This window comes from Rhea americana, unplaced genomic scaffold, assembly GCF_003343005.1.
Source record: "Rhea americana isolate MKP2758 unplaced genomic scaffold, rheAme1 scaffold_20, whole genome shotgun sequence".
Classification (NCBI taxonomy): Eukaryota; Metazoa; Chordata; class Aves; order Rheiformes; family Rheidae; genus Rhea; species Rhea americana.
In genome coordinates, this window is record NW_028186150.1 from 3236696 (window position 1) to 3249953 (window position 13258).

Consider the following 13258-nt stretch of genomic DNA (forward strand, 5'->3'; position numbering starts at 1 on the left):
GCACCGCCGGGCGCCGGGACGCTGCGGCGGGCCAGCGCTCCTCCTGCAACCAGGGCGCTTCGGGTTTCTGACTCGCTGTGATTTAAAGGCACGACAACGATGCTTCTCGTAAACATGCAACAAGTGACATTTACGGCAGCGAGAGAAGCAGGCCGGCGCTACGGCACGCTCTCACGTCTAGCTCTGCCCGAACATCTGAAAGGGTTTCTCCACAGTTCGTCCCCGCCGCTGCCTGCTGGCTGCCTCGGTGCTGGATCACCGATTTCTCCCAGCTCCCTCACRTGCCGGCTATACAATTACATGCTTAGGCACGTCTGAGAAACTCGAGTGTCTCATCCTCCTCGCTCGTGTCTATCCCAATTCAATTCTCTTTCAGTTCTCTTCTCCTCTCAGACAAGTCCTTGTTAGTGTAAATCACCTGTCACTTACCTTGATGGATTTAGTTGGATCCAAACATGGTCCCAGCTTTTTAGCATTCTCAGCTCCACACAGCAATGCCAATTTAAATGCTTTCTAAATTTCATTTTAATATCATACATCATAAAATTATAGCTCTTAAAAAAAAAAAAAAAAAAAAGCAGTCTAAGGGAGATTTATGACTACTTGACAGGTGTTTTGAAGTACTTTTTTTTTAGGCCTGATTTCCACTGCCTGCTAAAGAATCAGGTTTTCAAGTACCATCATTACAAGGAGGGATTAAAAAAACCCTTCTACATGCTAAAARGAGGTTTATCTGTAGAGGATCATAATACTGGTCACTTTTACTGATAAACATAAATAGCATGAAACCACAGTAAAACTTTAAAATGTTAGGGTTTATCCTGAGAAATCAGAAACAAGGAATACTTCCTCAACACAATTATGTGGTTTGCTTCAAAATATACAGCCAAAAAGAGTCAGATTATAATTATTAATGAACTAAGAATGACGCATTACAAATCATAGTAATATCATACTTTTGGCATACAGCATTTTCCAGGCAGAGGTTTTCTTCCTTTTTTTAACCAGTTTCAGCCCTTACCCTGGCATGGGGTTGCTTATTAATGTAAAGTTAAACAGACGATGTATGTGTGTGCAGAGCAGCAAGGGAATARAAAAAGCAAAGTTAATCTGAAATCTTTGCACTGCAGGTGGTGTTTCAATACATGGTGTCTCCTCCTCCGCACCCAGCCAGCACGGCTCCAGGTCCCTCAGCAGGGACCCGGAACGTGGTCCCGTCCCCAGGAGGGAACCTGCTGGGASGGACCCCTGCCGCGTTTGGGCGCCCAGAGCCAGCCAGGCCGCCAGTCTTTTCCTTCTGTCCTCCTGATTAAGGGATGAGCTCGGTTTGGATTAAACGGCGACGTAGACACCACGCGGATGAGCCCGTTCCCCCTAAAGGCGATGGGAGCTCTCCAAGTGATTTCAGAAAAGCTTTGGACCAGGCAAAGTGTTGTCACAGGACAGCAACAATTTAGAAACAAGCTACATATATTTAATATTCAGAATATAAATAGCATTTCGACTCTCATTAATCAACAGACTGACACTACTGAGCAAATGAATGAAACAGAAGGTAACCAGGGGAAGCACATAGCTATTCCATGTAGCAATAAAAAAGAACATTTCTATTAGTATAAAAAGCTGAGTTCAAAGAGATTTCCCTTTCCAGAATACATTATGAATAAATTATGGATCATTATAACATGATTTGGGCAGACATTAATTCATTAGGCCTTCAGGGATTTGGGTAGAATCCTTTCAGATAAACGGAATCACATTTTTGATGATCACACATTCCTAAAATCATGCCACGGTTGTTGGTTCAATTATACTTTTTTAAATGCTCCACAAATACAAAATGATAAAAACTTCTTTGGTGATCTCTTTAGAATCATGGCAATGTGTTATGAAAGTAATTCCAATGCACTCACACTGAAGGTATCTATTTTCACCCTCATTTAATGCGCCATCCTGAAGAGAATTCATTTTGAGAGCGAACACGTGCCCTGACAATTGCTTCAAAAATTATGATACATTGCAAGCAATATTGTTAGTTGTGAAAAGGTTCGTTATTTGGAAAAACGGGATTTAATCATATATGTGATTCTTAAAATCACTGGCTATTACTCTGTTCAAAATCTCCAAGCTACTAAGAAATAGCAGTGCTCTTACAGTAGACCTGAGAGCACCTGCACCATATGGAGATCATCTTCAGTGCAATAACATGAACTCAAAGCCCATTAAAAGAGCTGCAGTAAGCACACAGGAAATCCTGAGCTTCATAAAGGCTGGAGTAGGAAAGAYGCTATTTAATTTTAGTTGACATTTTAAATACAATTAGTTTCCTTTTAAATATCAGGCTATCATTTATTTTAATCAGATATTACTGTATTAATACATGCATTCARCTGTGCAGAACAGCAAAAGTACAGAGGGGGAAAAATGCCAAGCCTCTGTTTTTATATCTAAGAGGCAAGCATCAATTGACTGTAAAAGAGCATGTGCTGACAGTCCAATTAAGTTAAAATTATCTAATATTAATCTTGCATGTCTTGCAACTGCCGCGCACCAGATACAGACTCAATGAGCACATGTACAAGACTGGGTTGCTCTGATCTGATTTGGAAATCAGCTTTCTYGACTAGCTGGGAAGTCTGGCCACACTCACCCAGGGGAACAGTCAGGAAAACTCACTGGCAGATGTCAGGCTTGCGAGACTTGCAGAAACGCTAGTGCAAGCTGATCAGCAGCTCCTAACACAGCACACGGAGACTCTGTTATTATTTCTAAGTCTATTTTGGGTCACTTGGGACTAAAGTTGGACAAAATTTGACAGCCAACATCTCTCTGAAATACAAACTTCCTGATTTGACTCCAATTCTGTGTTATTCTTTGCCTCTTTGCCACCTCTTTTGCTGTCTGTGTACATGTCGGAAGTACRCGGTGAAGTCCTACAAAGCAGTTGCTGCATATTTGTCTCAGATAACTCAAATGTCTTGTGCATCTCATTACATGTATGTAGCTACTAATTACCAATATGTATAACAATAACAACAAAAGAAAAGTTTTTATTATTAGGTTAATTTCAAGCCTAGAATTTACAAGTGGCTTTGAGAGCTGACCAGGGCAAAACTGAGTTTCACTTTGGTAAGTATAAGACCACGAAAGAAAAATTCACTGAAGAAAGAGTAAAAAACAAACACTGGAGCATACAATGAGAGAAAAAAGTGCTTAAGAAAAGGTCACTATAAGGAGCTTGCAGAAGTTAGRGAAATTTCTTTCAGTCTTACATTATACATAACACATAATAAAGTGGAATGGAGGGGACTGAAAACTCCCCATTAGAGATGTATCTTAGGTCTCAGCATGACATACAGAAACGCCTAAAATTACCATAACAGTTTGAATTCTGCATTGCTGGTACTAGTATTAAAAGTTTATTGAGCAATTTTCTCAACCTTTTCTTGGCTTAAAATTGTAATTATTGGAGTTCTTTTAGAATATACTTTCTCATTTTGAACCCTTAATGGTCACGTTCTCYAGCATTCTGAAGTCAGAACACAACTTTCCAAAGGAAGGGAAAGGAAAAGCTACTATACAAACACCAGTTTAGGGGAGTCAGGTTAGAAAAAAATTAGAAAATAAAAGAAAATAAATACTACAAGTGAAAATACAGTATTTACATAATTCAATGTATTGAATATATGCAATGTTTAATTTCAACATCTACACTAGGATCTTATAGAATCAGTACAGAGAGGCAGGCTCCTGCGCAGCCACCTCAGAACACCCACCCATCCTTCCTCCCTCTCTTGCCARCCGCAGGGTCCATAATGTTCATGGGTTGGACACATTCCCTCCCTTCTCTCTTCAAACTACAGGCCAAAACATTCACAGACTTACACTCGAGTTTTGTAAACTCTGCAAGTTCACAAACAGTCAACTGACCACGTAAGTCTGTGGTTTTGCAAAATTTGCTTTCACTCTCCTTGCTAGGTTATTAAAAAAAAAAAATCAATAGTCTATATTTAAACAATTATATTAACTGATGTCCAACACAGTGTCTGTTTTAAATGCCAATAAAAATATTTCAAATGGATTACAAAGTAAAATACATTTTATACATTAGTAAAATGGCACTTTTGGCTGTAGCTATTCTTAGATGGTAGCAGTTACGTAAACTATAAATGTATTTCTACCATTTATTTTATTAAATTCTCTTCAAAGAAGTCACTTTAAATTTGGAATAATTACATTTTATAATAGAATTTTATTACTAGGAGATTGAGAAAACAAAAAGTTTCAGGACAGTTCTAGTGAAAACCTATCAGTAACACTTTTCTAAAATGCAGAGATATCCCAACCCGTTTTGAATAAAAATTCTCCTGCTGAACAMATTTTGTAGTGATATAAGGTAGTCCCAAAAAGTATTACAATGATGGTTTTAATTCTTTCAGCATTCCACTGCTGTTTTTCTGTAATTCTGTCACTCATACCTGAATTTATATGCTAATTCTGCTATGGCTGAATCAGCAAGAAGCATTTTGCCCTTGACCCCAGGAAAGAACAGAGATACTTTAGAAAGTAATAAACACTGGCCCTCTCTGAGAAGTTACTTACATATTTACTGTTAAGCACATGAATCTAATTGATTTGCTAAGTTAAGATGCTACAGCACTTCAGAAGATAGACGGTGTCATTATCCCTGTTTTACAGATGGAAAAACCACAGAGCAGGTCAATGGAAAACTCATGTTCCAGCCAAGTGCCCATCCTACTTGATGACTGTGCCTTTCTCTTGTCCCTTACCCTGCAGAAGTTTCACTATCTTTTCTTCTTGTAACTATATTAACTCCTTTTTCCAGTGATTGCTTCCTTTTGATCTGTTACTTACAACTAAAAGCAATTCTCCTCTCTACATTCAGAATATGTAACTTGTGGACATACTCTTAATCCTAATAACCCAATCACGTAATTCCTCTTTCCTTTAGGAGTCTTACAAAGCTGCCCATGCCCACACCCAGTCATGTTTTCTGTGGTCTCTGCAACCCCTCTGCTACACCACTTACCTTCTCCCACTTCCTCCTTTGTGCCTCTTTCTGAGTTACCTAAAGCACTGAATGGCCAACTGCTTTCCATATAGTTTCATGGCACCTTCTACACATCATGGTTTCCTCTCTAATGTGCTTGACACATGCAGATGTTAAACACCTTACAAGCCATCTCATTACGGCAGAGGAATAAAATCAAAACCACCAGGTTACTGGGTCACCTGTGAAGCTCTGTTCACCTGTAGCCATCTTGTTCTGTGAACACCATCCACTGGTTTCATACTTTGTGCACAGATGTTTTTGTGGCTTGGTAATACATAACTTAAAGGAAGTAAGGGTTCTATGAAATACTAGATTGGCTGAAAAAAAAATAACAAATTGCTCTGCTACAAGCCTCTAATCTCCATTGTGCTCTCTCTATTAYGCACTTTTCCCTCTCTGGCTGGAATTGCATTTGGCTCGCAAGAATAGATATTCCTCATTTAAGATTCTTACCTTCTCCTTGGAGATCTGGCATGCATTCAGCTGCAGTAGTGAAAAGCAGAGCGGAAATGAAACTCCAGCAGCAGCTCTTCTTCACTTTCACGTAGCATTATCAGGAGCAACAGTCACATCCATGCAGATCCCATCGATGCCTACCAGCCAACTGCCCTCTTCATCCTGTGGGAGGYGGGCGGGGGGGTATCAAGCCATTCTTTGCACAGACGGCTCAGGCACCGCAGGGAGCACTGGCTATGGTCTGACTCTGGGACCACAGGTTGAGGACCTCAAAACCAGAGGTGCAGCTCACCTGCAACAGATAAAAAGTAGAATCCGTCATTCTTGTATTCTCAAGACCTCATGAGCACAACAATATGTAAAGGGCCTAAAAGCTTCTGTAATATTTTGGGAGAAATGTACCCAAAGCTTGCAGTGCGTGTGTGGAGCAATTCTGCCAGCCAGAACGACAACATCTCAAAGGCAGTMAGCACAAAAGTCATGGTTACAACTCCCTCAGTGTGCCGCAGAATTACCAGAGCTCATCAGAAAACTAAAACAAAACTGTGGGTGAATGAAGATGAGACTCTGCAATGGACTCTGTAAAGGACATAGGTAGTCCTGTTAATGTTGTCTGGAGTAGAGTTTTACAGTGTGCATTCAGTCCGCYTGTTAAAAGAGAGGTCACCGGTGAAATCAAAAAAGACTAATTTAAAATAATATTGATCAAATTGCCAGATCAGTGAACCACGAAACAGAGATCTTTTCCTGTAGGTCTTTGTTACTGACTCGCTGTAGAACCACTGGCGCGAATGGGCTTTCCTAACGGCTTAGCACAACTGACTCCTGAAGGACAACGCTCCTCTTCGGGGCTTACACAGCCCCAGAGTGCAACGAAGAAGTTTTGCTGGACTTTAAAGGACAGAGGTCATTTGAAGGCATCCAAACTCTCACTATGTTCTCTCACTGCCCTGCACAGAACTCARTTTCTTTTTATAAAGACTAAATTCATCAATGACTTTTTTTTAATTGTGTCAGTTAATCAAAAGGAAACTATTAATCTCCGACAAAAAGCGGACAAATAAACATTCCCTGYGTTCTCCTGCATCCTTCTGCTCCCGAGGAGCCCACGAACGTGCCGAGGCCGCGGCAGGAGCGGTCGCGGTCGCTCCCCAGGTACCCGGGGTCGCTGGCGTGATCAGCCCCCCCACACGGCTCGTGCGCCTCAGCATCCAGGAGCCCTTGCAGGGCCAGCCCACCGGCGCGGCAGCGGACCGGCGCAGCTCGCGGAACATTCAGCAAGGAGGTTTGGCAAAGCACAACTGCTCCCTCACTTACAGACGAGGAAACCTCCCCCCTCCCCCGAAGCCTGATGAGGTTTAAAGACGCGTTTCACCGTCAGGGACGGGAACCCACGCTGGYTCCCGGATCGCACCGGCTTCGGGCCCAGCCAACAGGCGCGCGCACTAAAATCATCCCTGCTGCTCTTGTCAGCGAAGGGCTCCTGCGCAGAGGGGAGCTGCAAAGCTCCGCGCACCAACAGGCTGAGGAATTTATCAGACGCCCTTGCGGGTATTCAGCCAAGCTGCGGTGGGAGGGCGCCCACGGCTCCGGCCCTCCTGCCGCTCGCGGACTCCTCCGGAAACCTCGTCTAGGAGGCGCAGCTCAGTTTAATCTACTGATAAGTATTTCTGAGTGAACATGACAGATCATTATAATCCCTGGTTCTAAGATTTAGGAATAGATTGACGCAAAGCAAATAGAAACTGAACTTCTGCCCTACCAACCGGGCAGGAAAGAAAAATCCTTTTTGCTCTCATCAGAATTCCCCCAGTTACTCTCCCGGCCAACAAAACATRAGTTAGTAGCAGTAATATTACTGCTGCTTACAAACTTTACCAATAAAGCAGATGCGTTTTGAGATTAACTGAGCATTTGCCACGAGAACCCTATCCATAACGTGTCTCCTGAAGCTGTTTTACTTTTCAATATAGCATATTTGTCAAGTCACATACAATTAAAACATAATACGGATATAATATTATTTTTCTGTTTTCTAGTCCGCCATTAAAAACAGAAGGACATTCCATGYAGTGAGTTACTTTTCAAAAATTGCTGGAAGGATACATGATTTTTAAAAGTCAACCTATACACACTGATCTTATGATAAAAGAAATTATTAAACACTGATAGGACCAAGGGGAGTTCAATGCAAACAGAGTATTTAAATATAGATTGTAAATATACAGATGCTTCACAAAAATGCTACAAAACAAGTGCATGTTTTCTTTATCATTTTAAAAATATATTTCACAGTGAGAAGAGTACAGACATGAAATACTGCACGGTGTATATCTGCTTCCTTACCAGAGCACTTCTTAAACGACCCTGAGTAGCAAAATTAAAACACTGCTAGCTCTAAGTATGAATAATTGGAAAGAAACATGTTACTCAGGAAACTGGGGTAATAGCTTCCTCCTGTGAAATGGGAGGTGGACCGTTAATGACARCCTAATGTCAAGGTCTATACTTCTCAGAAGTCCTACCCAGAAAATTATTATTCTATCAATGGACACAGATTTTATCATCTTCCTTTCCTGGTAACAGACGAGCCTGAAGAGCAGGAGAGTTGTTCTTTTAAATAAGATCTTCACGCTGACACAGGGCGGGTGCAGGGCACGGTGCTCCCAGCACAAGCGCGGCCAGGCTTCCCAGCTAACGCCAGGGCCGCGGCACAAGGCAGAGCCCTCTCTTCTCTTAAGGATGAAGCAGAAGGAGAATGTCTTCTCTATCAACACATCTTCCTAACCACCCTCCTCTTTGACTTTCCTAGGCTCCTGTATCATGTTAGTCTTCTACTTAAAAAAGAAATTGCAACACTTGTGTGCAACACACAAGTTCACCTTATTATTAGCAGAAGACTTTTGTCCTTCCTTTGAAGAGAAAGTTCTCAAGGCACTACCAGGAGGACACACATCTTTTTACAATTATAGATCAATCAGTCTCTCCTCTTCCTTTCACTTGTCTTCCAACTCCCTGTCCTGACCACGATCCCTCACACTGAGCTAAAAGAGTAAATAGTTCAGATTTATTACAGTCTCTACCCTCCTCCATAAGGATTCCCAACAGGCTTTGCATAATTTGGCTTTACAGTGCTGAGAACTCCCAACTGCCACAAATTAATGGAAGATAAGAGTGCCCTGCACCTTGCAGARTTAGAGCCAGATAGTAATAGTCCGGCAACATTAGATCACTGTTTTCAGTACAGAAACGAAACAACCTCCAAGACTGAGACGACCAACATCYTTTTCCTCATCTTATTCTTTGTACTTCAAACAGAAGCAGCAGACCCCAGATGGGAGGGGGAATGTCTGCCAAATAGGCACATATATGTCTGAAGCAGCATCCTACTTCCAAATCCCACCCATGAATGACACTAAAAAAATACAGACCCACAATCTTTGCATCTAAGTTCAAAAATTAAGCAGCCACATATTTTAAAATAGCAGATGCTGCACTTATATGACAGTCTCTCCAATGTGAAAATGTATCATTATAGAAATAATACAAAGCAATCCTAGAACAACACAAATCAGATACATAAGAAACATGATGAGTTTCAAAACAAATGAAAAAAAACCAACTCTCAAACAAATAAAAGTAGGCTCAGCTGGTTCTTCTGATAATGACTTTTGAAAGCACATCAAGAAAAATGGATCAAATACACTATGAAATAGATATTCTACTAATTTAAGAGGAAATTGAAAACGAAGTATTAAAGGGCTACATGACGCAGAAAATCATAAGGGATTGCTACTTGTAATTCTCCTATTGCTTTGTCTTGCATGAGTTACAGGTCAATCCCTAACTCCAGACATTATTCCATGCTCTCTTTATATAATAGTTGCACATTTATGCTATTGTAGTAAAGGTTTTGTCAGCACTTCCATTATAAACCTCTTACCAGGAGTTTAAGCTTGGTCATAAAAATATACTTCAGGCTGAAAATTGGCATGGAAAGCCTCAGTCTATGAACAAAAAATACAGAAATGTGTTGCAAATACAGAATCACAAAATGGTTGAGGCTGGAAGGAGCCGCTGGAGATCATCTGGTCCAACCCCCTGCTCAGGCAGGGTCACCTGGAGCTGGTTGCTCAGGGCTGCTTCCCRTTGGGTTTGCATGTCTCCAAGGATGGGCGCTCCATGACTTCTCTGGGCAACCTATTCCAGGGCTCAATTACTCTTAAAGAAGATATCTCTTATGTGCATGTATCTTATTTTCTTCAACATAAAACGTAATATACAATAACTTTTAAGCTACCAAGAACTAAATACCTTTGCTAGGTTGCCATGATCCAACTATGTAAAAAGAATGCAACCTTAATTCATTTCTGAAGTACCTATGCATTTGATATAGTCTTCACTTATATGCCCAAATGTCCACTTACATTGGACCTCTGCCTTTCTCAGTGCTAAATTTGACACAGTCTACATGGACTTGATTTTTTCAGAGACTTATAACTTAGTTAAATTTGAATTTTCAAGGAAAAAAGACATGGCAGTGATGTCTGAGAAAGCTCCATGCAAATTTAAGTGCTTAAACATGAAAAATTTTTCCTTATATTTGGATCATTGAGAAAACTTGAATAAAAGAAGAAGATTTCCTTTAATGTCCTTCATATAAACAGTGGAATCATTTTCCTGAAATTTAAAAATTAATAAAAGACAGCCAGATAATCGTCATAAAAGATTTCAGGCAAGACTGCAAAAGGGCAAAATTATAATACAATAAAACAAGGAACATATAGGGGAATATCAATGCCCAAGGAACCTGTACTGCCAGGAAACATACTGCCATTTATATGCAATACCATAACAATACTGTGGTTTTTTGTTAATAAAGAAAATTAACATAGGTCCAAGGCCCACTGGGAAAATTGTCCTGCTCTGWCACTCTTGCTGTGCCTCCACTTGTGCAATTTGTTTCACCAGCTGGYGAAAAGCTGATGGCTCACAAAGCATCAGCCACAGCACAGCCTCAGGCTGAACCGAGCTGGGGCTGCAGAAGGGAGCAAGAGGCGGACGGGCCGCGATGCAGGTAACCGCTCCCCACGTGGCTACGGGCGCAGAGCTGTGGCGTGCGGCTGCAGCTCGGCASCAACACTGCCCAGACCCGGGTCTCCTGGGAGTCCCCACACCATTCGACAGCACGAACACGTGCTTCTGGGGYCTCAAGGCAAAAGTGGCTTTGGGGGCTTTCTGATATATCACAACATCAAAACATTGCAAGTTTTTCCAAGATAAACTCTTACGAACAGCTGGCAGAGATGTTTAAGAAACTTCCTCCTCTTCTCTGGCCATAGCCTGGGGGCATGCCTGGGGGCATGTTTCTCTGCAGTCTCACAAGAAAAGCACAAATCGAACAGAGAGAAGCCACAGAACAGAGACCTCACTGATTTAATTTCTGTGCTGCTTTAGCACATTTTTACTCYGCTTTAATAATTTCCTCAAGTTGTATTAACAAGGTTCTCAACTTGCTTTTTGTCAATCTGCTACAGAAAAGTTCCTCCTGGTGACAAGCTGTTACAGCTATGGGCATTTGCAGAATCAGCTATGCATTTACTGCCTACCTGCTTGTCCACCACTTTAGTCTCCTTTCCAGGTCTTCAATTATCTCAAGCAGAAGTTTACAATTCCTCAGTATAATTTTTTCTGTGAAAAGGCTGACCTCTGGCTTCTCCTGTCTTCACTAGCCAATGTCCAACTATCGGTCACCACTAAAGTGTTTTTTTTTTTTTAAGGATTAACATTTTTTAAAGACAGGAATATTCACATTTTCCATTTTGTTCCTCTTTATTTTTTTTGGCAAGTCTGTACATCATCTCTCTACTTTGATAGTCATTACATACTTCGAAGACAGACAACACATTAACTCCGAGCAGTAATGCTAGTGGCCTTCCTTTTGAAGTATCTGTTGAAAAGCTTTTGGTAGGTCAAAAAATTGTTGCCAGGAGCTGATATCAATTGTGCTTTAAAGGRCTCAACTCTTCCAAGTTACAGCATSCCTACCCATTAAGAGATGTCTTAGGTGAACCACACGACCTGAAGAGTTGGTCAGCCCATGCRTTTAGTGCTTTTTACTTTCACATTTCAACCCATTACTTTCTCAACGACTGATTCATTGCACCAGAGTCCCTTTTGACGTCAGCCTCTGTGTCACTGCTACAGTCTAAAGCAGACATTTCCCTCAATTAAATTGAAGGTTACTTGCTCTCACAATCTCCTGGCGTTTTTTTTTAAACCATCACTGTATGTCAGCGGCTGTAGCTGACCTCAGATTACTCAGGTTAGTAATGTACACTGATACCTTCTAGGCTTAACACGTAGCTTCCCACACAGCRAGCTAGTTCCCAAGATGCCTGTATTCCAAAGAACAACGTCGCGAGTCAGAGGCTGCCAGCTGATACGCTGAAAGCACCTATTTGAAATTTTTCAAGCCAAGAAAATCTATTCATGACCTGCATATATATCCAGTTTGCTGAAAAAAGCTGCTCTTCATCTCTTTATATTTTCACATGGCACTATAATTAAATCTGATCTAGATACTTTTCAGACTGTCTTTAATACATATTGTCTTATAGAGACCAATTACTCAAGGCACATAGGCCCAGAGCTGGTGTTTATCCCTGGGTGAAACCAAACACTTAACACAGGAACTATTCCTCTCCTAAAGTCTCCCATATACTCTTTTCACTCTTCACTTTTATATATTAATCGCTTCTCACAATTTCCATGTTATATTTACTGGCACAGGTGCTTCTCTCTCCTCAATTTAATGTGTATGTCATCTGTGCATATTTTAATTACCTGAGGTTCTGAATGTGCACTGTCCTCTTCCATAACTCGTCTTAAAGAGCAGTCGTTCTTCTTCAGTACAAGGATCTCATTTGGTATATGCACTATTTTTACTTTCTCAGTTTGTTGATCTGACTTACYACAGTTTCTGCCTCTGCTGGCATTTCCTTCATTAACACTGATTGGTATGCTTTGCCAGACTATAACCAGTTTAATTCTACAAACTTTCTCCTTGCTGATTTAGGTTTATAWAAGAATGTGTCCCATGATATAGATGTTCCTGATGAATGCTCTTGAAATAATTTTTGCTTTTTAGATCACTGAAACTTTACACAAATAGGTAACAAACTTCTTATTCCTCTTATGTACCCTTGAGAACATAGCAGACACATTAAGCATTAAATACTAAATTATGCCAATATACMTTATCTATGAACACCAAAGATTTGTATATGTACCACTGATTTTAAATTCCTCCCTGTCTTCTTTCTTATTTGTGACACATCTAATAYCACCCACAGTTTTCAGAGCACAGTCTGTATTTCTACATACTAGAATACACTAACTTAAGCCCATACCCTTCTTTATAAATATATTGTGGAAAGAGAAAGTGCAAACATGATTTCATATACAACTAGTACAGCACAGAAAATAGGATCACAAATGACTGTATTTGAACTAAAAGTCTACTTAGGACCCATTTGAAAATGTGGTTACTCACATCACTTCTTAATTCTCTGATTACTCATACTTGGAAGCCAAAAAGTCAATATCAAAGCTCATATACCACATGTTTAATCATAGTGGTATCCTGGGCTAACAGAACCTCTTCAATCCACACTCTCACCAACTCTCTTGGGAGAAGCAGATGTTTGCTTTATTGCTTTCATACAG

At 40.7% G+C, this 13258-nt stretch overlaps 1 protein-coding gene across 1 annotated transcript in view; it reads right to left on the reverse strand.

Annotated features, from left to right (window-relative positions):
• VSTM2B (V-set and transmembrane domain containing 2B) overlaps positions 1-13258 on the reverse strand; it is a 250297-nt gene that overhangs the window by 109582 nt on the left and 127457 nt on the right. Inside the window, exon 3 of the mRNA XM_085303799.1 lies at positions 5528-5822. The gene's annotated coding sequence lies outside the window, so the exon portion shown is untranslated. The remainder of the gene's footprint in view (positions 1-5527; positions 5823-13258) is intronic.